The sequence below is a fragment of the Salmo salar genome, chromosome 01, assembly GCF_965601325.2.
Source record: "Salmo salar chromosome 01, fSalSal1, whole genome shotgun sequence".
NCBI lineage: Eukaryota > Metazoa > Chordata > Actinopteri > Salmoniformes > Salmonidae > Salmo > Salmo salar.
Window position 1 is genome coordinate 110,746,975 of NC_138291.1, and position 26,271 is coordinate 110,773,245.

Sequence of the window (26,271 nt, forward strand, 5' to 3'; positions counted from 1 at the left end):
TATACTCCAGGACAGATGAAGTAGTGAGACTAGTCTCTCTGTCTATACTCAAGGTCAGAGGGAGTAGTGAGACTAGTCTCTCTGTCTATACTCCAGGTCACAGGGAGTAGTGAGACTAGTCTCTCTGATTATACTCCAGGTCAGAGGGAGTAGTGAGACTAGTCTCTCTGTCTATACTCCAGGACAGAGGGAGTAGTGAGACTAGTCTCTGTCTGTCTATACTCCAGGACAGAGGGAGTAGTGAGACTAGTCTCTCTCAGTCTATACTCCAGGTCAGAGGGAGTAGTGAGACTAGTCTCTCTCAGTCTATACTCCAGGTCAGAGGGAGTAGTGAGACTAGTCTCTCTCAGTCTATACTCCAGGACAGAGGGAGTAGTGAGACTAGTCTCTCAGTCTATACTCCAGGACAGAGGGAGTAGTGAGACTAGTCTCTCTCTGTCTATACTCCAGGACAGATGGAGTAGTGAGACAAGTCTCTCTCTGTCTATACTCCAGGTCAGAGGGAGTAGTGAGACTAGTCTCTCTGTCTATACTCCAGGTCAGATGGAGTAGTGAGACTAGTCTCTCTCAGTCTATACTCCAGGTCAGAGGGAGTAGTGAGACTAGTCTCTCTGTCTATACTCCAGGTCAGAGGGAGTAGTGAGACTAGTCTCTCAGTCTATACTCCAGGACAGAGGGAGTAGTGAGACTAGTCTGTCTCAGTCTATACTCCAGGTCAGAGGGAGTAGTGAGACTAGTCTCTCAGTCTATACTCCAGGACAGAGGGAGTAGTGAGACTAGTCTCTCTGTCTATACTCCAGGTCAGAGGGAGTAGTGCGACTAGTCTCTAAGTCTATACTCCAGGACAGAGGGATTAGTGAGACTACTCTCTCTCAGTCTATACTCCAGGACAGATGGAGTAGTGAGACTAGTCTCTCTGTCTATACTCCAGGTCAGAGGGAGTAGTGAGACTAGTCTCTCTCAGTCTATACTCCAGGTCAGAGGGAGTAGTGAGACAAGTCTCTCTCAGTCTAAACTCCAGGTCAGAGGGAGTAGTGAGACGAGTCTCTCTCTGTCCATACTCCAGGTCAGAGGGAGTAGTGAGACTAGTCTCTCTCTGTCTATACTCCAGGACAGAGGGAGTAGTGAGACTAGTCTCTCTCAGTCTATACTCCAGGACAGATGAAGTAGTGAGACTAGTCTCTCTGTCTATACTCCAGGTCAGAGGGAGTAGTGAGACTAGTCTCTCTGTCTATACTCCAGGTCAGAGGGAGTAGTGAGACTAGTCTGTCTGTCTATACTCCAGGACAGAGGGAGTAGTGAGACTAGTCTCTCTGTCTATACTCCAGGTCAGAGGGAGTAGTGAGACTAGTCTCTCTGTCTATACTCCAGGTCAGAGGGAGTAGTGAGACTAGTCTCTCTCAGTCTATACTCCAGGACAGAGGGAGTAGTGAGACTAGTCTCTCTGTCTATACTCCAGGTCAGAGGGAGTAGTGAGACTAGTCTCTATCAGTCTATACTCCAGGTCAGAGGGAGTAGTGAGACTAGTCTCTCTGTCTATACTCCAGGACAGAGGGAGAAGTGAGACTACTCTCACTGTCTATACTCCAGGTCAGAGGGAGTAGTGAGACTAGTCTCTCTGTCTATACTCCAGGTCAGAGGGAGTAGTGAGACTAGTCTCTCTGTCTATACTCCAGGTCAGAGGGAGTAGTGAGACTAGTCTCTCTGTCTATACTCCAGGACAGAGGGAGTAGTGAGACTAGTCTCTCTCAGTCTATACTCCAGGTCAGAGGGAGTAGTGAGACTAGTCTCTCAGTCTATACTCCAGGACAGAGGGAGTAGTGAGACTAGTCTGTCTCAGTCTATACTCCAGGTCAGAGGGAGTAGTGAGACTAGTCTCTCTATCTATACTCCAGGTCAGAGGGAGTAGTGAGACTAGTCTCTCTCAGTCTATACTCCAGGACAGAGGGAGTAGTGAGACTAGTCTGTCTCAGTCTATACGCCAGGTCAGAGGGAGTAGTGAGACTAGTCTCTCTCTGTCTATACTCCAGGTCAGAGGGAGTAGTGAGACTACTCTCACTGTCTATACTCCAGGTCAGAGGGAGAAGTGAGACTAGTCTCTCTGTCTATACTCCAGGACAGAGGGAGTAGTGAGACTAGTCTCTCTCAGTCTATACTCCAGGACAGATGGAGTAGTGAGACTAGTCTCTCTGTCTATACTCCAGGTCAGAGGGAGTAGTGAGACTAGTCTCTATCAGTCTATACTCCAGGTCAGAGGGAGTAGTGAGACTAGTCTCTCTGTCTATACTTCAGGACAGAGGGAGAAGTGAGACTAGTCTCTCTGTCTATACTCCAGGTCAGAGGGAGTAGTGAGACTAGTCTCTCAGTCTATACTCCAGGACAGAGGGAGTAGTGAGACTAGTCTGTCTCAGTCTATACTCCAGGTCAGAGGGAGTAGTGAGACTAGTCTCTCTATCTATACTCCAGGTCAGAGGGAGTAGTGAGACTAGTCTCTCTCAGTCTATACTCCAGGACAGAGGGAGTAGTGAGACTAGTCTGTCTCAGTCTATACGCCAGGTCAGAGGGAGTAGTGAGACTAGTCTCTCTCTGTCTATACTCCAGGTCAGAGGGAGTAGTGAGACTACTCTCACTGTCTATACTCCAGGTCAGAGGGAGTAGTGAGACTAGTCTCTCTGTCTATACTCCAGGTCAGAGGGAGTAGTGAGACTAGTCTCTCTGTCTATACTCCAGGTCAGAGGGAGAAGTGAGACTAGTCTCTCTGTCTATACTCCAGGACAGAGGGAGTAGTGAGACTAGTCTCTCTCAGTCTATACTCCAGGACAGATGGAGTAGTGAGACTAGTCTCTCTGTCTATACTCCAGGTCAGAGGGAGTAGTGAGACTAGTCTCTATCAGTCTATACTCCAGGTCAGAGGGAGTAGTGAGACTAGTCTCTCTGTCTATACTTCAGGACAGAGGGAGAAGTGAGACTAGTCTCTCTGTCTATACTCCAGGTCAGAGGGAGTAGTGAGACTAGTCTCTCAGTCTATACTCCAGGACAGAGGGAGTAGTGAGACTAGTCTGTCTCAGTCTATACTCCAGGTCAGAGGGAGTAGTGAGACTAGTCTCTCTATCTATACTCCAGGTCAGAGGGAGTAGTGAGACTAGTCTCTCTCAGTCTATACTCCAGGACAGAGGGAGTAGTGAGACTAGTCTGTCTCAGTCTATACGCCAGGTCAGAGGGAGTAGTGAGACTAGTCTCTCTCTGTCTATACTCCAGGTCAGAGGGAGTAGTGAGACTACTCTCACTGTCTATACTCCAGGTCAGAGGGAGTAGTGAGACTAGTCTCTCTGTCTATACTCCAGGTCAGAGGGAGTAGTGAGACTAGTCTCTCTGTCTATACTCCAGGTCAGAGGGAGAAGTGAGACTAGTCTCTCTGTCTATACTCCAGGACAGAGGGAGTAGTGAGACTAGTCTCTCTCAGTCTATACTCCAGGACAGATGGAGTAGTGAGACTAGTCTCTCTGTCTATACTCCAGGTCAGAGGGAGTAGTGAGACTAGTCTCTATCAGTCTATACTCCAGGTCAGAGGGAGTAGTGAGACTAGTCTCTCTGTCTATACTCCAGGACAGAGGGAGAAGTGAGACTAGTCTCTCTGTCTATACTCCAGGTCAGAGGGAGTAGTGAGACTAGTCTCTCTGTCTATACTCCAGGTCAGAGGGAGTAGTGAGACTAGTCTGTCTGTCTATACTCCAGGACAGAGGGAGTAGTGAGACTAGTCTCTCTCAGTCTAAACTCCAGGTCAGAGGGAGTAGTGAGACTAGTCTCTCTCAGTCTAAACTCCAGGACAGAGGGAGTAGTGAGACTAGTCTCTCTCTGTCTATACTCCAGGTCAGAGGGAGATGTGAGACTAGTCTCTCTCTGTCTATACTCCAGGACAGAGGGAGTAGTGAGACTAGTCTCTCTCAGTCTATACTCCAGGACAGATGAAGTAGTGAGACTAGTCTCTCTGTCTATACTCAAGGTCAGAGGGAGTAGTGAGACTAGTCTCTCTGTCTATACTCCAGGTCACAGGGAGTAGTGAGACTAGTCTCTCTGATTATACTCCAGGTCAGAGGGAGTAGTGAGACTAGTCTCTCTGTCTATACTCCAGGACAGAGGGAGTAGTGAGACTAGTCTCTCTCTGTCTATACTCCAGGACAGAGGGAGTAGTGAGACTAGTCTCTCTCAGTCTATACTCCAGGTCAGAGGGAGTAGTGAGACAAGTCTCTCTCAGTCTATACTCCAGGTCAGAGGGAGTAGTGAGACTAGTCTCTCTCAGTCTATACTCCAGGTCAGAGGGAGTAGTGAGACTAGTCTCTCTCAGTCTATACTCCAGGACAGAGGGAGTAGTGAGACTAGTCTCTCTCAGTTTATACTCCAGGTCAGAGGGAGTAGTGAGACTAGTCTCTCAGTCTATACTCCAGGACAGAGGGAGTAGTGAGACTAGTCTCTCTCTGTCTATACTCCAGGACAGATGGAGTAGTGAGACAAGTCTCTCTCTGTCTATACTCCAGGTCAGAGGGAGTAGTGAGACTAGTCTCTCTGTCTATACTCCAGGTCAGATGGAGTAGTGAGACTAGTCTCTCTCAGTCTATACTCCAGGTCAGAGGGAGTAGTGAGACTAGTCTCTCTGTCTATACTCCAGGTCAGAGGGAGTAGTGAGACTAGTCTCTCAGTCTATACTCCAGGACAGAGGGAGTAGTGAGACTAGTCTGTCTCAGTCTATACTCCAGGTCAGAGGGAGTAGTGAGACTAGTCTCTCAGTCTATACTCCAGGACAGAGGGAGTAGTGAGACTAGTCTCTCTGTCTATACTCCAGGTCAGAGGGAGTAGTGCGACTAGTCTCTAAGTCTATACTCCAGGACAGAGGGAGTAGTGAGACTACTCTCTCTCAGTCTATACTCCAGGACAGATGGAGTAGTGAGACTAGTCTCTCTGTCTATACTCCAGGTCAGAGGGAGTAGTGAGACTAGTCTCTCTGTCTATACTCCAGGTCAGAGGGAGTAGTGAGACTAGTCTGTCTGTCTATACTCCAGGACAGAGGGAGTAGTGAGACTAGTCTCTCTGTCTATAGTCCAGGTCAGAGGGAGTAGTGAGACTAGTCTCTCTGTCTATACTCCAGGTCAGAGGGAGTAGTGAGACTAGTCTCTCTCAGTCTATACTCCAGGACAGAGGGAGTAGTGAGACTAGTCTCTCTGTCTATACTCCAGGTCAGAGGGAGTAGTGAGACTAGTCTCTATCAGTCTATACTCCAGGTCAGAGGGAGTAGTGAGACTAGTCTCTCTGTCTATACTCCAGGACAGAGGGAGAAGTGAGACTAGTCTCTCTGTCTATACTCCAGGTCAGAGGGAGTAGTGAGACTAGTCTCTCTGTCTATACTCCTGGTCAGAGGGAGTAGTGAGACTTGTCTGTCTGTCTATACTCCAGGACAGAGGGAGTAGTGAGACTAGTCTCTCTCAGTCTAAACTCCAGGTCAGAGGGAGTAGTGAGACTAGTCTCTCTCTGTCTATACTCCAGGTCAGAGGGAGTAGTGAGACTAGTCTCTCTCTGTCTATACTCCAGGACAGAGGGAGTAGTGAGACTAGTCTCTCTCAGTCTATACTCCAGGACAGATGAAGTAGTGAGACTAGTCTCTCTGTCTATACTCAAGGTCAGAGGGAGTAGTGAGACTAGTCTCTCTGTCTATACTCCAGGTCAGAGGGAGTAGTGAGACTAGTCTCTCTGTCTATACTCCAGGACAGAGGGAGTAGTGAGACTAGTCTCTTTCTGTCTATACTCCAGGACAGAGGGAGTAGTGAGACTAGTCTCTCTGTCTATACTCCAGGTCAGAGGGAGTAGTGCGACTAGTCTCTAAGTCTATACTCCAGGACAGAGGGAGTAGTGAGACTAGTCTCTCTGTCTATACTCCAGGTCAGAGGGAGTAGTGAGACTAGTCTCTCAGTCTATACTCCAGGACAGATGGAGTAGTGAGACTAGTCTCTCTGTCTATACTCCAGGTCAGAGGGAGTAGTGAGACTAGTCTCTCTCAGTCTATACTCCAGGTCAGAGGGAGTAGTGAGACAAGTCTCTCTCAGTCTATACTCCAGGACAGAGGGACAAGTGAGACTAGTCTCTCTCATTCTATACTCCAGGTCAGAGGGAGTAGTGAGACTAGTCTCTCTGTCTATACTCCAGGTCAGAGGGAGTAGTGCGACTAGTCTCTAAGTCTATACTCCAGGACAGAGGGAGTAGTGAGACTACTCTCTCTCAGTCTATACTCCAGGACAGATGGAGTAGTGAGACTAGTCTCTCTGTCTATACTCCAGGTCAGAGGGAGTAGTGAGACTAGTCTCTCTCAGTCTATACTCCAGGTCAGAGGGAGTAGTGAGACAAGTCTCTCTCAGTCTATACTCCAGGACAGAGGGACAAGTGAGACTAGTCTCTCTCATTCTATACTCCAGGTCAGAGGGAGTAGTGAGACTAGTCTCTCTCAGTCTAAACTCCAGGTCAGAGGGAGTAGTGAGACTAGTCTCTCTCTGTCTATACTCCAGGTCAGAGGGAGTAGTGAGACTAGTCTCTCTCTGTCTATACTCCAGGACAGAGGGAGTAGTGAGACTAGTCTCTCTCAGTCTATACTCCAGGACAGATGAAGTAGTGAGACTAGTCTCTCTGTCTATACTCCAGGTCAGAGTGAGTAGTGAGACTAGTCTCTCTGTCTATACTCCAAGTCAGAGGGAGTAGTGAGACTAGTCTGTCTGTCTATACTCCAGGACAGTGGGAGTAGTGAGACTAGTCTCTCTGTCTATACTCCAGGTCAGAGGGAGTAGTGCGACTAGTCTCTAAGTCTATACTCCAGGACAGAGGGAGTAGTGAGACTACTCTCTCTCAGTCTATACACCAGGACAGATGGAGTAGTGAGACTAGTCTCTCTGTCTATACTCCAGGTCAGAGGGAGTAGTGAGACTAGTCTCTCTCAGTCTATACTCCAGGTCAGAGGGAGTAGTGAGACAAGTCTCTCTCAGTCTATACTCCAGGACAGAGGGACAAGTGAGACTAGTCTCTCTCATTCTATACTCCAGGTCAGAGGGAGTAGTGAGACTAGTCTCTCTGTCTATACTCCAGGTCAGAGGGAGTAGTGCGACTAGTCTCTAAGTCTATACTCCAGGACAGAGGGAGTAGTGAGACTACTCTCTCTCAGTCTATACTCCAGGACAGATGGAGTAGTGAGACTAGTCTCTTTGTCTATACTCCAGGTCAGAGGGAGTAGTGAGACTAGTCTCTCTCAGTCTATACTCCAGGTCAGAGGGAGTAGTGAGACAAGTCTCTCTCAGTCTATACTCCAGGACAGAGGGACAAGTGAGACTAGTCTCTCTCATTCTATACTCCAGGTCAGAGGGAGTAGTGAGACTAGTCTCTCTCAGTCTAAACTCCAGGTCAGAGGGAGTAGTGAGACTAGTCTCTCTCTGTCTATACTCCAGGTCAGAGGGAGTAGTGAGACTAGTCTCTCTCTGTCTATACTCCAGGACAGAGGGAGTAGTGAGACTAGTCTCTCTCAGTCTATACTCCAGGACAGATGAAGTAGTGAGACTAGTCTCTCTGTCTATACTCCAGGTCAGAGGGAGTAGTGAGACTAGTCTCTCTGTCTATACTCCAGGTCAGAGGGAGTAGTGAGACTAGTCTGTCTGTCTATACTCCAGGACAGAGGGAGTAGTGAGACTAGTCTCTCTGTCTATACTCCAGGTCAGAGGGAGTAGTGAGACTAGTCTCTCTGTCTATACTCCAGGTCAGAGGGAGTAGTGAGACTAGTCTCTCTCAGTCTATTCTCCAGGACAGAGGGAGTAGTGAGACTCTATCTGTCTATACTCCAGGTCAGAGGGAGTAGTGAGACTAGTCTCTCTCAGTCTATACTCCAGGACAGATGGAGTAGTGAGACTAGTCTCTCTGTCTATACTCCAGGTCAGAGGGAGTAGTGAGACTAGTCTCTATCAGTCTATACTCCAGATCAGAGGGAGTAGTGAGACTAGTCTCTCTCAGTCTATACTCCAGGTCAGAGGGAGTAGTGAGACAAGTCTCTCTCAGTCTATACTCCAGGACAGAGGGACAAGTGAGACTAGTCTCTCTCATTCTATACTCCAGGTCAGAGGGAGTAGTGAGACTAGTCTCTCTGTCTATACTCCAGGTCAGAGGGAGTAGTGCGACTAGTCTCTAAGTCTATACTCCAGGACAGAGGGAGTAGTGAGACTACTCTCTCTCAGTCTATACTCCAGGACAGATGGAGTAGTGAGACTAGTCTCTTTGTCTATACTCCAGGTCAGAGGGAGTAGTGAGACTAGTCTCTCTCAGTCTATACTCCAGGTCAGAGGGAGTAGTGAGACAAGTCTCTCTCAGTCTATACTCCAGGACAGAGGGACAAGTGAGACTAGTCTCTCTCATTCTATACTCCAGGTCAGAGGGAGTAGTGAGACTAGTCTCTCTCAGTCTAAACTCCAGGTCAGAGGGAGTAGTGAGACTAGTCTCTCTCTGTCTATACTCCAGGTCAGAGGGAGTAGTGAGACTAGTCTCTCTCTGTCTATACTCCAGGACAGAGGGAGTAGTGAGACTAGTCTCTCTCAGTCTATACTCCAGGACAGATGAAGTAGTGAGACTAGTCTCTCTGTCTATACTCCAGGTCAGAGGGAGTAGTGAGACTAGTCTCTCTGTCTATACTCCAGGTCAGAGGGAGTAGTGAGACTAGTCTGTCTGTCTATACTCCAGGACAGAGGGAGTAGTGAGACTAGTCTCTCTGTCTATACTCCAGGTCAGAGGGAGTAGTGAGACTAGTCTCTCTGTCTATACTCCAGGTCAGAGGGAGTAGTGAGACTAGTCTCTCTCAGTCTATTCTCCAGGACAGAGGGAGTAGTGAGACTCTATCTGTCTATACTCCAGGTCAGAGGGAGTAGTGAGACTAGTCTCTCTCAGTCTATACTCCAGGACAGATGGAGTAGTGAGACTAGTCTCTCTGTCTATACTCCAGGTCAGAGGGAGTAGTGAGACTAGTCTCTATCAGTCTATACTCCAGGTCAGAGGGAGTAGTGAGACTAGTCTCTCTGTCTATACTCCAGGACAGAGGGAGAAGTGAGACTAGTCTCTCTGTCTATACTCCAGGTCAGAGGGAGTAGTGAGACTAGTCTCTCTGTCTATACTCCAGGTCAGAGGGAGTAGTGAGACTAGTCTCTCTCAGTCTATACTCCAGGACAGAGGGAGTAGTGAGACTAGTCTCTATCTGTCTATACTCCAGGTCAGAGGGAGTAGTGAGACTAGTCTCTCTCAGTCTATACTCCAGGACAGATGGAGTAGTGAGACTAGTCTCTCTGTCTATACTCCAGGTCAGAGGGAGTAGTGAGACTAGTCTCTATCAGTCTATACTCCAGGTCAGAGGGAGTAGTGAGACTAGTCTCTCTGTCTATACTCCAGGACAGAGGGAGAAGTGAGACTAGTCTCTCTGTCTATACTCCAGGTCAGAGGGAGTAGTGAGACTAGTCTCTCTGTCTATACTCCAGGTCAGAGGGAGTAGTGAGACTAGTCTCTCTCAGTCTATACTCCAGGACAGAGGGAGTAGTGAGACTATTCTCTATCTGTCTATACTCCAGGTCAGAGGGAGTAGTGAGACTAGTCTCTCTCAGTCTATACTCCAGGACAGATGGAGTAGTGAGACTAGTCTCTCTGTCTATACTCCAGGTCAGAGGGAGTAGTGAGACTAGTCTCTATCAGTCTATACTCCAGGTCAGAGGGAGTAGTGAGACTAGTCTCTCTGTCTATACTCCAGGACAGAGGGAGAAGTGAGACTAGTCTCTCTGTCTATACTCCAGGTCAGAGGGAGTAGTGAGACTAGTCTCTCTGTCTATACTCCAGGTCAGAGGGAGTAGTGAGACTTGTCTGTCTGTCTATACTCCAGGACAGAGGGAGTAGTGAGACTAGTCTCTCTCAGTCTAAACTCCAGGTCAGAGGGAGTAGTGAGACTAGTCTCTCTCTGTCTATACTCCAGGTCAGAGGGAGTAGTGAGACTAGTCTCTCTCTGTCTATACTCCAGGACAGAGGGAGTAGTGAGACTAGTCTCTCTCTGTCTATACTCCAGGACAGATGAAGTAGTGAGACTAGTCTCTCTGTCTATACTCAAGGTCAGAGGGAGTAGTGAGACTAGTCTCTCTGTCTATACTCCAGGTCAGAGGGAGTAGTGAGACTAGTCTCTCTGTCTATACTCCAGGACAGAGGGAGTAGTGAGACTAGTCTCTTTCTGTCTATACTCCAGGACAGAGGGAGTAGTGAGACTAGTCTCTCTGTCTATACTCCAGGTCAGAGGGAGTAGTGCGACTAGTCTCTAAGTCTATACTCCAGGACAGAGGGAGTAGTGAGACTACTCTCTCTCAGTCTATACTCCAGGACAGATGGAGTAGTGAGACTAGTCTCTCTGTCTATACTCCAGGTCAGAGGGAGTAGTGAGACTAGTCTCTCTCAGTCTATACTCCAGGTCAGAGGGAGTAGTGAGACAAGTCTCTCTCAGTCTATACTCCAGGACAGAGGGACAAGTGAGACTAGTCTCTCTCATTCTATACTCCAGGTCAGAGGGAGTAGTGAGACTAGTCTCTCTGTCTATACTCCAGGACAGAGGGAGTAGTGAGACTACTCTCTCTCAGTCTATACTCCAGGACAGATGGAGTAGTGAGACTAGTCTCTCTGTCTATACTCCAGGTCAGAGGGAGTAGTTAGACTAGTCTCTCTCAGTCTATACTCCAGGTCAGAGGGAGTAGTGAGACAAGTCTCTCTCAGTCTATACTCCAGGACAGAGGGACAAGTGAGACTAGTCTCTCTCATTCTATACTCCAGGTCAGAGGGAGTAGTGAGACTAGTCTCTCTCAGTCTATACTCCAGGTCAGAGGGAGTAGTGAGACAAGTCTCTCTCAGTCTATACTCCAGGACAGAGGGACAAGTGAGACTAGTCTCTCTCATTCTATACTCCAGGTCAGAGGGAGTAGTGAGACTAGTCTCTCTCAGTCTAAACTCCAGGTCAGAGGGAGTAGTGAGACTAGTCTCTCTCTGTCTATACTCCAGGTCAGAGGGAGTAGTGAGACTAGTCTCTCTCTGTCTATACTCCAGGACAGAGGGAGTAGTGAGACTAGTCTCTCTCAGTCTATACTCCAGGACAGATGAAGTAGTGAGACTAGTCTCTCTGTCTATACTCCAGGTCAGAGGGAGTAGTGAGACTAGTCTCTCTGTCTATACTCCAGGTCAGAGGGAGTAGTGAGACTAGTCTGTCTGTCTATACTCCAGGACAGAGGGAGTAGTGAGACTAGTCTCTCTGTCTATACTCCAGGTCAGAGGGAGTAGTGCGACTAGTCTCTAAGTCTATACTCCAGGACAGAGGGAGTAGTGAGACTACTCTCTCTCAGTCTATACTCCAGGAGAGATGGAGTAGTGAGACTAGTCTCTCTGTCTATACTCCAGGTCAGAGGGAGTAGTGAGACTAGTCTCTCTCAGTCTATACTCCAGGTCAGAGGGAGTAGTGAGACAAGTCTCTCTCAGTCTATACTCCAGGACAGAGGGACAAGTGAGACTAGTCTCTCTCATTCTATACTCCAGGTCAGAGGGAGTAGTGAGACTAGTCTCTCTGTCTATACTCCAGGTCAGAGGGAGTAGTGCAACTAGTCTCTAAGTCTATACTCCAGGACAGAGGGAGTAGTGAGACTACTCTCTCTCAGTCTATACTCCAGGACAGATGGAGTAGTGAGACTAGTCTCTCTGTCTATACTCCAGGTCAGAGGGAGTAGTGAGACTAGTCTCTCTCAGTCTATACTCCAGGTCAGAGGGAGTAGTGAGACAAGTCTCTCTCAGTCTATACTCCAGGACAGAGGGACAAGTGAGACTAGTCTCTCTCATTCTATACTCCAGGTCAGAGGGAGTAGTGAGACTAGTCTCTCTCAGTCTAAACTCCAGGTCAGAGGGAGTAGTGAGACTAGTCTCTCTCTGTCTATACTCCAGGTCAGAGGGAGTAGTGAGACTAGTCTCTCTCTGTCTATACTCCAGGACAGAGGGAGTAGTGAGACTAGTCTCTCTCAGTCTATACTCCAGGACAGATGAAGTAGTGAGACTAGTCTCTCTGTCTATACTCCAGGTAAGAGGGAGTAGTGAGACTAGTCTCTCTGTCTATACTCCAGGTCAGAGGGAGTAGTGAGACTAGTCTGTCTGTCTATACTCCAGGACAGAGGGAGTAGTGAGACTAGTCTCTCTGTCTATACTCCAGGTCAGAGGGAGTAGTGAGACTAGTCTCTCTCAGTCTATTCTCCAGGACAGAGGGAGTAGTGAGACTCTATCTGTCTATACTCCAGGTCAGAGGGAGTAGTGAGACTAGTCTCTCTCAGTCTATACTCCAGGACAGATGGAGTAGTGAGACTAGTCTCTCTGTCTATACTCCAGGTCAGAGGGAGTAGTGAGACTAGTCTCTATCAGTCTATACTCCAGGTCAGAGGGAGTAGTGAGACTAGTCTCTCTGTCTATACTCCAGGACAGAGGGAGAAGTGAGACTAGTCTCTCTGTCTATACTCCAGGTCAGAGGGAGTAGTGAGACTAGTCTCTCTGTCTATACTCCAGGTCAGAGGGAGTAGTGAGACTAGTCTCTCTCAGTCTATACTCCAGGACAGAGGGAGTAGTGAGACTAGTCTCTATCTGTCTATACTCCAGGTCAGAGGGAGTAGTGAGACTAGTCTCTCTCAGTCTATACTCCAGGACAGATGGAGTAGTGAGACTAGTCTCTCTGTCTATACTCCAGGTCAGAGGGAGTAGTGAGACTAGTCTCTATCAGTCTATACTCCAGGTCAGAGGGAGTAGTGAGACTAGTCTCTCTGTCTATACTCCAGGACAGAGGGAGAAGTGAGACTAGTCTCTCTGTCTATACTCCAGGTCAGAGGGAGTAGTGAGACTAGTCTCTCTGTCTATACTCCAGGTCAGAGGGAGTAGTGAGACTAGTCTCTCTCAGTCTATACTCCAGGACAGAGGGAGTAGTGAGACTAGTCTCTATCTGTCTATACTCCAGGTCAGAGGGAGTAGTGAGACTAGTCTCTCTCAGTCTATACTCCAGGACAGATGGAGTAGTGAGACTAGTCTCTCTGTCTATACTCCAGGTCAGAGGGAGTAGTGAGACTAGTCTCTATCAGTCTATACTCCAGGTCAGAGGGAGTAGTGAGACTAGTCTCTCTGTCTATACTCCAGGACAGAGGGAGAAGTGAGACTAGTCTCTTTCTTTCTATACTCCAGGTCAGAGGGAGTAGCTAGACTAGTCTCTCTCAGTCTATACTCCAAGACAGAGGGAGTAGTGAGACTAGTCTCTCTCTGTCTATACTCCAGGTCAGAGGGAGTAGTGAGACTAGTCTCTCTCAGTCTATACTCCAGGAAAGAGGGAGTAGTGAGACTAGTCTCTCTCAGTCTATACTCCAGGACAGATGGAGTAGTGAGACTAGTCTCTCTGTCTATACTCCAGGTCAGAGGGAGTAGTGAGACTAGTCTCTCTCCGTCTATACTCCAGGTCAGAGGGAGTAGTGAGACTAGTCTCTCAGTCTATACTCCAGGTCAGATGGAGTAGTGAGACTAGTCTCTCTCTGTCTATACTCCAGGTCAGAGGGAGTAGTGAGACTAGTCTCTGTCTGTCTATACTCCAGGTCAGAGGGAGTAGTGAGACTAGTCTCTCTCTGTCTATACTCCAGGACAGAGGGAGTAGTGAGACTAGTCTCTCTCAGTCTATACTCCAGGTCAGAGGGAGTAGTGAGACTAGTCTCTCTCAGTCTATACTCCAGGTCAGAGGGAGAAGTGAGACTAGTCTCTCTCTGTCTATACTCCAGGTCAGAGGGAGTAGTGAGACTAGTCTCTCTCAGTCTATACTCCAGGACAGAGGGAGTAGTGAGACTAGTCTCTCACTCTATACTCCAGGACAGAGGGAGTAGTGAGACTAGTCTCTGTCTGTCTATACTCCAGGAAAGAGGGAGTAGTGAGCCTAGTCTCTCTGTCTATACTCCAGGTCAGAGGGAGTAGTGAGACTAGTCTCTCAGTCTATACTCCAGGTCAGAGGGAGTAGTGAGACTAGTCTCTCTCTGTCTATACTCCAGGACAGAGGGAGTAGTGAGACTAGTCTCTCTCAGTCTATACCCCAGGTCAGAGGGAGTAGTGAGACTAGTCTCTCAGTCTACACTCCAGGACAGAGGGAGTAGTGAGACTAGTCTCTCTCTGTCTATACTCCAGGACAGATGGAGTAGTGAGACAAGTCTCTCTCTGTCTATACTCCAGGTCAGAGGGAGTAGTGAGACTAGTCTCTCTGTCTATACTCCAGGTCAGATGGAGTAGTGAGACTAGTCTCTCTCAGTCTATATTCCAGGTCAGAGGGAGTAGTGAGACTAGTCTCTCTGTCTATACTCCAGGTCAGAGGGAGTAGTGAGACTAGTCTCTCAGTCTATACTCCAGGACAGAGGGAGTAGTGAGACTAGTCTGTCTCAGTCTTTACTCCAGGTCAGAGGGAGAAGTGAGACTAGTCTCTCTCAGTCTATACTCCAGGACAGAGGGAGTAGTGAGACAAGTCTGTCTAAGTCTATACTCCAGGTCAGAGGGAGTAGTGAGACTAGTCTCTCTGTCTATACTCCAGGTCAGAGGGAGTAGTGAGACTAGTCTCTCTCAGTCTACACTCCAGGACAGAGGGAGTAGTGAGACTAGTCTCGCTCAGTCTATACTCCAGGACAGATGGAGTAGTGAGACTAGTCTCTCTGTCTATACTCCAGGACAGAGGGAGTAGTGAGACAAGTCTCTCTCAGTCTATACTCCAGGACAGAGGGAGTAGTGAGACTAGTCTCTCTCTGTCTATACTCCAGGACAGAGGGAGTAGTGAGACTAGTCTCTCTCAGTCTATACTCCAGGTCAGAGGGAGTAGTGAGACTAGTCTCTCAGTCTATACTCCAGGACAGAGGGAGTAGTGAGACTAGTCTCTCTCTGTCTATACTCCAGGACAGATGGAGTAGTGAGACTAGTCTCTCTCTGTCTATACTCCAGGTCAGAGGGAGTAGTGAGACTAGTCTCTCCGTCTATACTCCAGGTCAGAGGGAGTAGTGAGACTAGTCTCTCTGTCTATACTCCAGGAAAGAGGGTGTAGAGAGACTAGTCTCTCTCTGTCTATACTCCAGGCCAGAGGGAGTAGTGAGACTAGTCTCTCTCAGTCTATACTCCAGGACAGAGGGAGTAGTGAGACAAGTCTGTCTAAGTCTATACTCCAGGTCAGAGGGAGTAGTGAGACTAGTCTCTCTGTCTATACTCCAGGTCAGAGGGAGTAGTGAGACTAGTCTCTCTCAGTCTACACTCCAGGACAGAGGGAGTAGTGAGACTAGTCTCGCTCAGTCTATACTCCAGGACAGATGGAGTAGTGAGACTAGTCTCTCTGTCTATACTCCAGGACAGAGGGAGTAGTGAGACAAGTCTCTCTCAGTCTATACTGCAGGACAGAGGGAGTAGTGAGACTAGTCTCTCTCTGTCTATACTCCAGGACAGAGGGAGTAGTGAGACTAGTCTCTCTCAGTCTATACTCCAGGTCAGAGGGAGTAGTGAGACTAGTCTCTCAGTCTATACTCCAGGACAGAGGGAGTAGTGAGACTAGTCTCTCTCTGTCTATACTCCAGGACAGATGGAGTAGTGAGACTAGTCTCTCTCTGTCTATACTCCAGGTCAGAGGGAGTAGTGAGACTAGTCTCTCCGTCTATACTCCAGGTCAGAGGGAGTAGTGAGACTAGTCTCTCTGTCTATACTCCAGGAAAGAGGGTGTAGAGAGACTAGTCTCTCTCTGTCTATACTCCAGGCCAGAGGGAGTAGTGAGACTAGTCTCTCTCAGTCTATACTCCAGGTCAGAGGGAGTAGTGAGACTAGTCTCTCTGTCTATACTCCAGGACAGACGGAGTAGTGAGACTAGTCTCTCTGTCTATACTCCAGGTCAGAGGGAGTAGTGAGACTAGTCTCTCTTCAGTCTATACTCCAGGTCAGAGGGAGTAGTGAGACTAGTCTCTCTCTGTCTATACTCCAGGTCAGAGGGAGTAGTGAGACTAGTCTCTCTCAGTCTATACTCCAGGACAGAGGGAGTAGTGAGACTAGTCTGTCTCAGTCTATACTCCAGGACAGAGGGAGTAGTGAGACTAGTCTCTCAGTCTATACTCCAGGACAGATGGAGTAGTGAGACTAGTCTCTCTGTCTATACTCCAGGTCAGAGGGAGTAGTGAGACTAGTCTCTCTGTCTATACTCCAGGTCAGAGGGAGTAGTGAGACTAGTCTCTGTCTTTCTATACTCCAGGTCAGAGGGAGTAGCTAGACTAGTCTCTCTCAGTCTATACTCCAAGACAGAGGGAGTAGTGAGACTAGTCTCTCTCTGTCTATACTCCAGGTCAGAGGGAGTAGTGAGACTAGTCTCTCTCAGTCTATACTCCAGGAAAGAGGGAGTAGTGAGACTAGTCTCTCTCATTCTATACTCCAGGACAGATGGAGTAGTGAGACTAGTCTCTCTGTCTATACTCCAGGTCAGAGGGAGTAGTGAGACTAGTCTCTCTCCGTCTATACTCCAGGTCAGAGGGAGTAGTGAGACTAGTCTCTCAGTCTATACTCCAGGTCAGATGGAGTAGTGAGACTAGTCTCTCTCTGTCTATACTCCAGGTCAGAGGGAGTAGTGAGACTAGTCTCTGTCTGTCTATACTCCAGGTCAGAGGGAGTAGTGAGACTAGTCTCTCTCTGTCTATACTCCAGGACAGAGGGAGTAGTGAGACTAGTCTCTCTCAGTCTATACTCCAGGCCAGAGGGAGTAGTGAGACTAGTCTCTCTCAGTCTATACTCCAGGTCAGAGGGAGAAGTGAGACTAGTCTCTCTCTGTCTATACTCCAGGTCAGAGGGAGTAGTGAGACTAGTCTCTCTCAGTCTATACTCCAGGACAGAGGGAGTAGTGAGACTAGTCTCTCACTCTATACTCCAGGACAGAGGGAGTAGTGAGACTAATCTCTGTCTGTCTATACTCCAGGAAAGAGGGAGTAGTGAGACTAGTCTCTCTGTCTATACTCCAGGTCAGAGGGAGTAGTGAGACTAGTCTCTCAGTCTATACTCCAGGTCAGAGGGAGTAGTGAGACTAGTCTCTCTCTGTCTATACTCCAGGACAGAGGGAGTAGTGAGACTAGTCTCTCTCAGTCTATACCCCAGGTCAGAGGGAGTAGTGAGACTAGTCTCTCAGTCTACACTCCAGGACAGAGGGAGTAGTGAGACTAGTCTCTCTCTGTCTATACTCCAGGACAGATGGAGTAGTGAGACAAGTCTCTCTCTGTCTATACTCCAGGTCAGAGGGAGTAGTGAGACTAGTCTCTCTGTCTATACTCCAGGAAAGAGGGTGTAGAGAGACTAGTCTCTCTCTGTCTATACTCCAGGCCAGAGGGAGTAGTGAGACTAGTCTCTCTCAGTCTATACTCCAGGTCAGAGGGAGTAGTGAGACTAGTCTCTCTGTCTATACTCCAGGACAGACGGAGTAGTGAGACTAGTCTCTCTGTCTATACTCCAGGTCAGAGGGAGTAGTGAGACTAGTCTCTCTTCAGTCTATACTCCAGGTCAGAGGGAGTAGTGAGACTAGTCTCTCTCTGTCTATACTCCAGGTCAGAGGGAGTAGTGAGACTAGTCTCTCTCAGTCTATACTCCAGGACAGAGGGAGTAGTGAGACTAGTCTGTCTCAGTCTATACTCCAGGACAGAGGGAGTAGTGAGACTAGTCTCTCAGTCTATACTCCAGGACAGAGGGAGTAGTGAGACTAGTCTCTCTGTCTATACTCCAGGTCAGAGGGAGTAGTGAGACTAGTCTCTCTGTCTATACTCCAGGTCAGAGGGAGTAGTGAGACTAGTCTCTGTCTTTCTATACTCCAGGTCAGAGGGAGTAGCTAGACTAGTCTCTCTCAGTCTATACTCCAAGACAGAGGGAGTAGTGAGACTAGTCTCTCTCTGTCTATACTCCAGGTCAGAGGGAGTAGTGAGACTAGTCTCTCTCAGTCTATACTCCAGGAAAGAGGGAGTAGTGAGACTAGTCTCTCTCAGTCTATACTCCAGGACAGATGGAGTAGTGAGACTAGTCTCTCTGTCTATACTCCAGGTCAGAGGGAGTAGTGAGACTAGTCTCTCTCCGTCTATACTCCAGGTCAGAGGGAGTAGTGAGACTAGTCTCTCAGTCTATACTCCAGGTCAGATGGAGTAGTGAGACTAGTCTCTCTCTGTCTATACTCCAGGTCAGAGGGAGTAGTGAGACTAGTCTCTGTCTGTCTATACTCCAGGTCAGAGGGAGTAGTGAGACTAGTCTCTCTCTGTCTATACTCCAGGACAGAGGGAGTAGTGAGACTAGTCTCTCTCAGTCTATACTCCAGGCCAGAGGGAGTAGTGAGACTAGTCTCTCTCAGTCTATACTCCAGGTCAGAGGGAGAAGTGAGACTAGTCTCTCTCTGTCTATACTCCAGGTCAGAGGGAGTAGTGAGACTAGTCTCTCTCAGTCTATACTCCAGGACAGAGGGAGTAGTGAGACTAGTCTCTCACTCTATACTCCAGGACAGAGGGAGTAGTGAGACTAATCTCTGTCTGTCTATACTCCAGGAAAGAGGGAGTAGTGAGACTAGTCTCTCTGTCTATACTCCAGGTCAGAGGGAGTAGTGAGACTAGTCTCTCAGTCTATACTCCAGGTCAGAGGGAGTAGTGAGACTAGTCTCTCTCTGTCTATACTCCAGGACAGAGGGAGTAGTGAGACTAGTCTCTCTCAGTCTATACCCCAGGTCAGAGGGAGTAGTGAGACTAGTCTCTCAGTCTACACTCCAGGACAGAGGGAGTAGTGAGACTAGTCTCTCTCTGTCTATACTCCAGGACAGATGGAGTAGTGAGACAAGTCTCTCTCTGTCTATACTCCAGGTCAGAGGGAGTAGTGAGACTAGTCTCTCTGTCTATACTCCAGGTCAGATGGAGTAGTGAGACTAGTCTCTCTCAGTCTATATTCCAGGTCAGAGGGAGTAGTGAGACTAGTCTCTCTGTCTATACTCCAGGTCAGAGGGAGTAGTGAGACTAGTCTCTCAGTCTATACTCCAGGACAGAGGGAGTAGTGAGACTAGTCTGTCTCAGTCTTTACTCCAGGTCAGAGGGAGAAGTGAGACTAGTCTCTCTCAGTCTATACTCCAGGACAGAGGGAGTAGTGAGACAAGTCTGTCTAAGTCTATACTCCAGGTCAGAGGGAGTAGTGAGACTAGTCTCTCTGTCTATACTCCAGGTCAGAGGGAGTAGTGAGACTAGTCTCTCTCAGTCTACACTCCAGGACAGAGGGAGTAGTGAGACTAGTCTCGCTCAGTCTATACTCCAGGACAGATGGAGTAGTGAGACTAGTCTCTCTGTCTATACTCCAGGACAGAGGGAGTAGTGAGACAAGTCTCTCTCAGTCTATACTCCAGGACAGAGGGAGTAGTGAGACTAGTCTCTCTCTGTCTATACTCCAGGACAGAGGGAGTAGTGAGACTAGTCTCTCTCAGTCTATACTCCAGGTCAGAGGGAGTAGTGAGACTAGTCTCTCAGTCTATACTCCAGGACAGAGGGAGTAGTGAGACTAGTCTCTCTCTGTCTATACTCCAGGACAGATGGAGTAGTGAGACTAGTCTCTCTCTGTCTATACTCCAGGTCAGAGGGAGTAGTGAGACTAGTCTCTCCGTCTATACTCCAGGTCAGAGGGAGTAGTGAGACTAGTCTCTCTGTCTATACTCCAGGAAAGAGGGTGTAGAGAGACTAGTCTCTCTCTGTCTATACTCCAGGCCAGAGGGAGTAGTGAGACTAGTCTCTCTCAGTCTATACTCCAGGTCAGAGGGAGTAGTGAGACTAGTCTCTCTGTCTATACTCCAGGACAGACGGAGTAGTGAGACTAGTCTCTCTGTCTATACTCCAGGTCAGAGGGAGTAGTGAGACTAGTCTCTCTTCAGTCTATACTCCAGGTCAGAGGGAGTAGTGAGACTAGTCTCTCTCTGTCTATACTCCAGGTCAGAGGGAGTAGTGAGACTAGTCTCTCTCAGTCTATACTCCAGGACAGAGGGAGTAGTGAGACTAGTCTGTCTCAGTCTATACTCCAGGACAGAGGGAGTAGTGAGACTAGTCTCTCAGTCTATACTCCAGGACAGAGGGAGTAGTGAGACTAGTCTCTCTGTCTATACTCCAGGTCAGAGGGAGTAGTGAGACTAGTCTCTCTGTCTATACTCCAGGACAGAGGGAGTAGTGAGACTAGTCTCTCTCAGTCTATACTCCAGGACAGATGGAGTAGTGAGACTAGTCTCTCTCAGTCTATACTCCAGGTCAGAGGGAGTAGTGAGACTAGTCTCTCTCAGTCTATACTCCAGGACAGAGGGAGTAGCTAGACTAGTCTCTCTCAGTCTATACTCCAGGACAGAGGGAGTAGTGAGACTAGTCTCTCTGTTAATACTCCAGGTCAGAGGGAGTAGTGAGACTAGTCTCTCTGTCTATACTCCAGGTCAGAGGGAGTAGTGAGACTAGTCTCTCTGTCTATACTCCAGGTCAGAGGGAGTAGTGAGACTAGTCTGTCTGTCTATACTCCAGGACAGAGGGAGTAGTGAGACTAGTCTCTCTGTCTATACTCCAGGTCAGAGGGAGTAGTGAGACTAGTCTCTCTGTCTATACTCCAGGTCAGAGGGAGTAGTGAGACTAGTCTCTCTGTCTATACTCCAGGACAGAGGGAGTAGTGAGACTAGTCTCTCTCAGTCTATACTCCAGGACAGATGGAGTAGTGAGACTAGTCTCTCTCAGTCTATACTCCAGGTCAGAGGGAGTAGTGAGACTAGTCTCTCTCAGTCTATACTCCAGGACAGAGGGAGTAGCTAGACTAGTCTCTCTCAGTCTATACTCCAGGACAGAGGGAGTAGTGAGACTAGTCTCTCTCAGTCTATACTCCAGGAAAGAGGGAGTAGTGAGACTAGTCTCTCAGTCTATACTCCAGGACAGAGGGAGTAGTGAGACTAGTCTCTCTGTCTATACTCCAGGACAGAGGGAGTAGTGAGACTAGTCTCTCTCAGTCTATACTCCAGGTCAGAGGGAGTAGTGAGACTAGTCTCTCTCAGTCTATACTCCAGGACAGAGGGAGTAGCTAGACTAGTCTCTCTCAGTCTATACTCCAGGACAGAGGGAGTAGTGAGACTATTCTCTCTCTGTCTATACTCCAGGTCAGAGGGAGTAGTGAGACTAGTCTCTCTCAGTCTATACTCCAGGAAAGAGGGAGTAGTGAGACTAGTCTCTCTCAGTCTATACTCCAGGACAGATGGAGTAGTGAGACTAGTCTCTCTGTCTATACTCCAGGTCAGAGGGAGTAGTGAGACTAGTCTCTCTCCGTCTATACTCCAGGTCAGAGGGAGTAGTGAGACTAGTCTCTCTCAGTCTATACTCCAGGACAGAGGGAGTAGTGAGACTAGTCTCTGTCTGTCTATACTCCAGGACAGAGGGAGTAGTGAGACTAGTCTCTCTCTGTCTATACTCCAGGACAGAGGGAGTAGTGAGACTAGTCTCTCTCAGTCTATACTCCAGGACAGATGAAGTAGTGAGACTAGTCTCTCTGTCTATACTCCAGGTCACAGGGAGTAGTGAGACTAGTCTCTCTGATTATACTCCAGGTCAGAGGGAGTAGTGAGACTAGTCTCTCTGTCTATACTCCAGGACAGAGGGAGTAGTGAGACTAGTCTCTGTCTGTCTATACTCCAGGAGAGAGGGAGTAGTGAGACTAGTCTCTCTCAGTCTATACTCCAGGTCAGAGGGAGTAGTGAGACTAGTCTCTCAGTCTACACTCCAGGACAGAGGGAGTAGTGAGACTAGTCTCTCTCTGTCTATACTCCAGGACAGATGTAGTAGTGAGACAAGTCTCTCTCTGTCTATACTCCAAGTCAGAGGGAGTAGTGAGACTAGTCTCTCTGTGTATACTCCAGGTCAGATGGAGTAGTGAGACTAGTCTCTCTCAGTCTATATTCCAGGTCAGAGGGAGTAGTGAGACTAGTCTCTCTGTCTATACTCCAGGTCAGAGGGAGTAGTGAGACTAGTCTCTCAGTCTATACTCCAGGACAGAGGGAGTAGTGAGACTAGTCTGTCTCAGTCTTTACTCCAGGTCAGAGGGAGTAGTGACACTAGTCTCTCTCAGTCTATACTCCAGGACAGAGGGAGTAGTGAGACAAGTCTGTCTAAGTCTATACTCCAGGTCAGAGGGAGTAGTGAGACTAGTCTCTCAGTCTATACTCCAGGACAGAGGGAGTAGTGAGACTATTCTCTCTGTCTATACTCCAGGTCAGATGGAGTAGTGCGACTAGTCTCTCAGTCTATACTCCAGGACAGAGGGAGTAGTGAGACTACTCTCTCTCAGTCTATACTCCAGGACAGATGGAGTAGTGAGACTAGTCTCTCTGTCTATACTCCAGGTCAGAGGTAGTAGTGAGACTAGTCTCTAACAGTCTATACTCCAGGTCAGAGGGAGTAGTGAGACAAGTCTCTCTCAGTCTATACTCCAGGACAGAGGGACAAGTGAGACTAGTCTCTCTCATTCTATACTCCAGGTCAGAGGGAGTAGTGAGACTAGTCTCTCTGTTAATACTCCAGGTCAGAGGGAGTAGTGAGACTAGTCTCTCTGTCTATACTCCAGGTCAGAGGGAGTAGTGAGACTAGTCTCTCTGTCTATACTCCAGGTCAGAGGGAGTAGTGAGACTAGTCTGTCTGTCTATACTCCAGGACAGAGGGAGTAGTGAGACTAGTCTCTCTGTCTATACTCCAGGTCAGAGGGAGTAGTGAGACTAGTCTCTCTGTCTATACTCCAGGTCAGAGGGAGTAGTGAGACTAGTCTCTCTGTCTATACTCCAGGACAGAGGGAGTAGCTAGACTAGTCTCTCTCAGTCTATACTCCAGGACAGAGGGAGTAGTGAGACTAGTCTCTCTCTGTCTATACTCCAGGTCAGAGGGAGTAGTGAGACTAGTCTCTCTGTATATACTCCAGGAAAGAGGGAGTAGTGAGACTAGTCTCTCTCAGTCTATACTCCAGGACAGATGGAGTAGTGAGACTAGTCTCTCTGTCTATACTCCAGGTCAGAGGGAGTAGTGAGACTAGTCTCTCTCCGTCTATACTCCAGGTCAGAGGGAGTAGTGAGACTAGTCTCTCAGTCTATACTCCAGGTCAGATGGAGTAGTGAGACTAGTCTCTCTCTGTCTATACTCCAGGTCAGAGGGAGTAGTGAGACTAGTCTCTGTCTGTCTATACTCCAGGTCAGAGGGAGTAGCTAGACTAGTCTCTCTCAGTCTATACTCCAGGACAGAGGGAGTAGTGAGACTAGTCTCTCTCTGTCTATACTCCAGGTCAGAGGGAGTAGTGAGACTAGTCTCTCTCAGTCTATACTCCAGGAAAGAGGGAGTAGTGAGACTAGTCTCTCTCAGTCTATCCTCCAGGACAGATGGAGTAGTGAGACTAGTCTCTCTGTCTATACTCCAGGTCAGAGGGAGTAGTGAGACTAGTCTCTCTCCGTCTATACTCCAGGTCAGAGGGAGTAGTGAGACTAGTCTCTCAGTCTATACTCCAGGTCAGATGGAGTAGTGAGACTAGTCTCTCTCTGTCTATACTCCAGGTCAGAGGGAGTAGTGAGACTAGTCTCTGTCTGTCTATACTCCAGGTCAGAGGGAGTAGTGAGACTAGTCTCTCTCTGTCTATACTCCAGGACAGAGGGAGTAGTGAGACTAGTCTCTCTCAGTCTATACTCCAGGCCAGAGGGAGTAGTGAGACTAGTCTCTCTCAGTCTATACTCCAGGTCAGAGGGAGAAGTGAGACTAGTCTCTCTCTGTCTATACTCCAGGACAGAGGGAGTAGTGAGACTAGTCTCTGTCTGTCTATACTCCAGGAAAGAGGGAGTAGTGAGACTAGTCTCTCTGTCTATACTCCAGGTCAGAGGGAGTAGTGAGACTAGTCTCTCAGTCTATACTCCAGGTCAGAGGGAGTAGTGAGACTAGTCTCTCTCTGTCTATACTCCAGGACAGAGGGAGTAGTGAGACTAGTCTCTCTCAGTCTATACCCCAGGTCAGAGGGAGTAGTGAGACTAGTCTCTCAGTCTACACTCCAGGACAGAGGGAGTAGTGAGACTAGTCTCTCTCTGTCTATACTCCAGGACAGATGGAGTAGTGAGACAAGTCTCTCTCTGTCTATACTCCAGGTCAGAGGGAGTAGTGAGACTAGTCTCTCTGTCTATACTCCAGGTCAGATGGAGTAGTGAGACTAGTCTCTCTCAGTCTATATTCCAGGTCAGAGGGAGTAGTGAGACTAGTCTCTCTGTCTATACTCCAGGTCAGAGGGAGTAGTGAGACTAGTCTCTCAGTCTATACTCCAGGACAGAGGGAGTAGTGAGACTAGTCTGTCTCAGTCTTTACTCCAGGTCAGAGGGAGAAGTGAGACTAGTCTCTCTCAGTCTATACTCCAGGACAGAGGGAGTAGTGAGACAAGTCTGTCTAAGTCTATACTCCAGGTCAGAGGGAGTAGTGAGACTAGTCTCTCTCAGTCTATATTCCAGGTCAGAGGGAGTAGTGAGACTAGTCTCTCTGTCTATACTCCAGGTCAGAGGGAGTAGTGAGACTAGTCTCTCAGTCTATACTCCAGGACAGAGGGAGTAGTGAGACTAGTCTGTCTCAGTCTTTACTCCAGGTCAGAGGGAGAAGTGAGACTAGTCTCTCTCAGTCTATACTCCAGGACAGAGGGAGTAGTGAGACAAGTCTGTCTAAGTCTATACTCCAGGTCAGAGGGAGTAGTGAGACTAGTCTCTCTGTCTATACTCCAGGTCAGAGGGAGTAGTGAGACTAGTCTCTCTCAGTCTACACTCCAGGACAGATGGAGTAGTGAGACTAGTCTCTCTGTCTATACTCCAGGTCAGAGGGAGTAGTGAGACTAGTCTCTCTCCGTCTATACTCCAGGTCAGAGGGAGTAGTGAGACTAGTCTCTCTCAGTCTATACTCCAGGACAGAGGGAGTAGTGAGACTAGTCTCTGTCTGTCTATACTCCAGGACAGAGGGAGTAGTGAGACTAGTCTCTCTCTGTCTATACTCCAGGACAGAGGGAGTAGTGAGACTAGTCTCTCTCAGTCTATACTCCAGGACAGATGAAGTAGTGAGACTAGTCTCTCTGTCTATACTCCAGGTCACAGGGAGTAGTGAGACTAGTCTCTCTGATTATACTCCAGGTCAGAGGGAGTAGTGAGACTAGTCTCTCTGTCTATACTCCAGGACAGAGGGAGTAGTGAGACTAGTCTCTGTCTGTCTATACTCCAGGACAGAGGGAGTAGTGAGACTAGTCTCTCTCAGTCTATACTCCAGGTCAGAGGGAGTAGTGAGACTAGTCTCTCAGTCTACACTCCAGGACAGAGGGAGTAGTGAGACTAGTCTCTCTCTGTCTATACTCCAGGACAGATGTAGTAGTGAGACAAGTCTCTCTCTGTCTATACTCCAAGTCAGAGGGAGTAGTGAGACTAGTCTCTCTGTCTATACTCCAGGTCAGATGGAGTAGTGAGACTAGTCTCTCTCAGTCTATATTCCAGGTCAGAGGGAGTAGTGAGACTAGTCTGTCTGTCTATACTCCAGGACAGAGGGAGTAGTGAGACTAGTCTCTCTGTCTATACTCCAGGTCAGAGGGAGTAGTGAGACTAGTCTCTCTGTCTATACTCCAGGTCAGAGGGAGTAGTGAGACTAGTCTCTCTGTCTATACTCCAGGACAGAGGGAGTAGTGAGACTAGTCTCTCTGTCTATACTCCAGGACAGAGGGAGTAGTGAGACTAGTCTCTCTCAGTCTATACTCCAGGTCAGAGGGAGTAGTGAGACTAGTCTCTCTCAGTCTATACTCCATGACAGAGGGAGTAGCTAGACTAGTCTCTCTCAGTCTATACTCCAGGACAGAGGGAGTAATGAGACTATTCTCTCTCTGTCTATACTCCAGGTCAGAGGGAGTAGTGAGACTAGTCTCTCTCAGTCTATACTCCAGGAAAGAGGGAGTAGTGAGACTAGTCTCTCTCAGTCTATACTCCAGGACAGATGGAGTAGTGAGACTAGTCTCTCTGTCTATACTCCAGGTCAGAGGGAGTAGTGAGACTAGTCTCTCTCCGTCTATACTTCAGGTCAGAGGGAGTAGTGAGACTAGTCTCTCTCAGTCTATACTCCAGGACAGAGGGAGTAG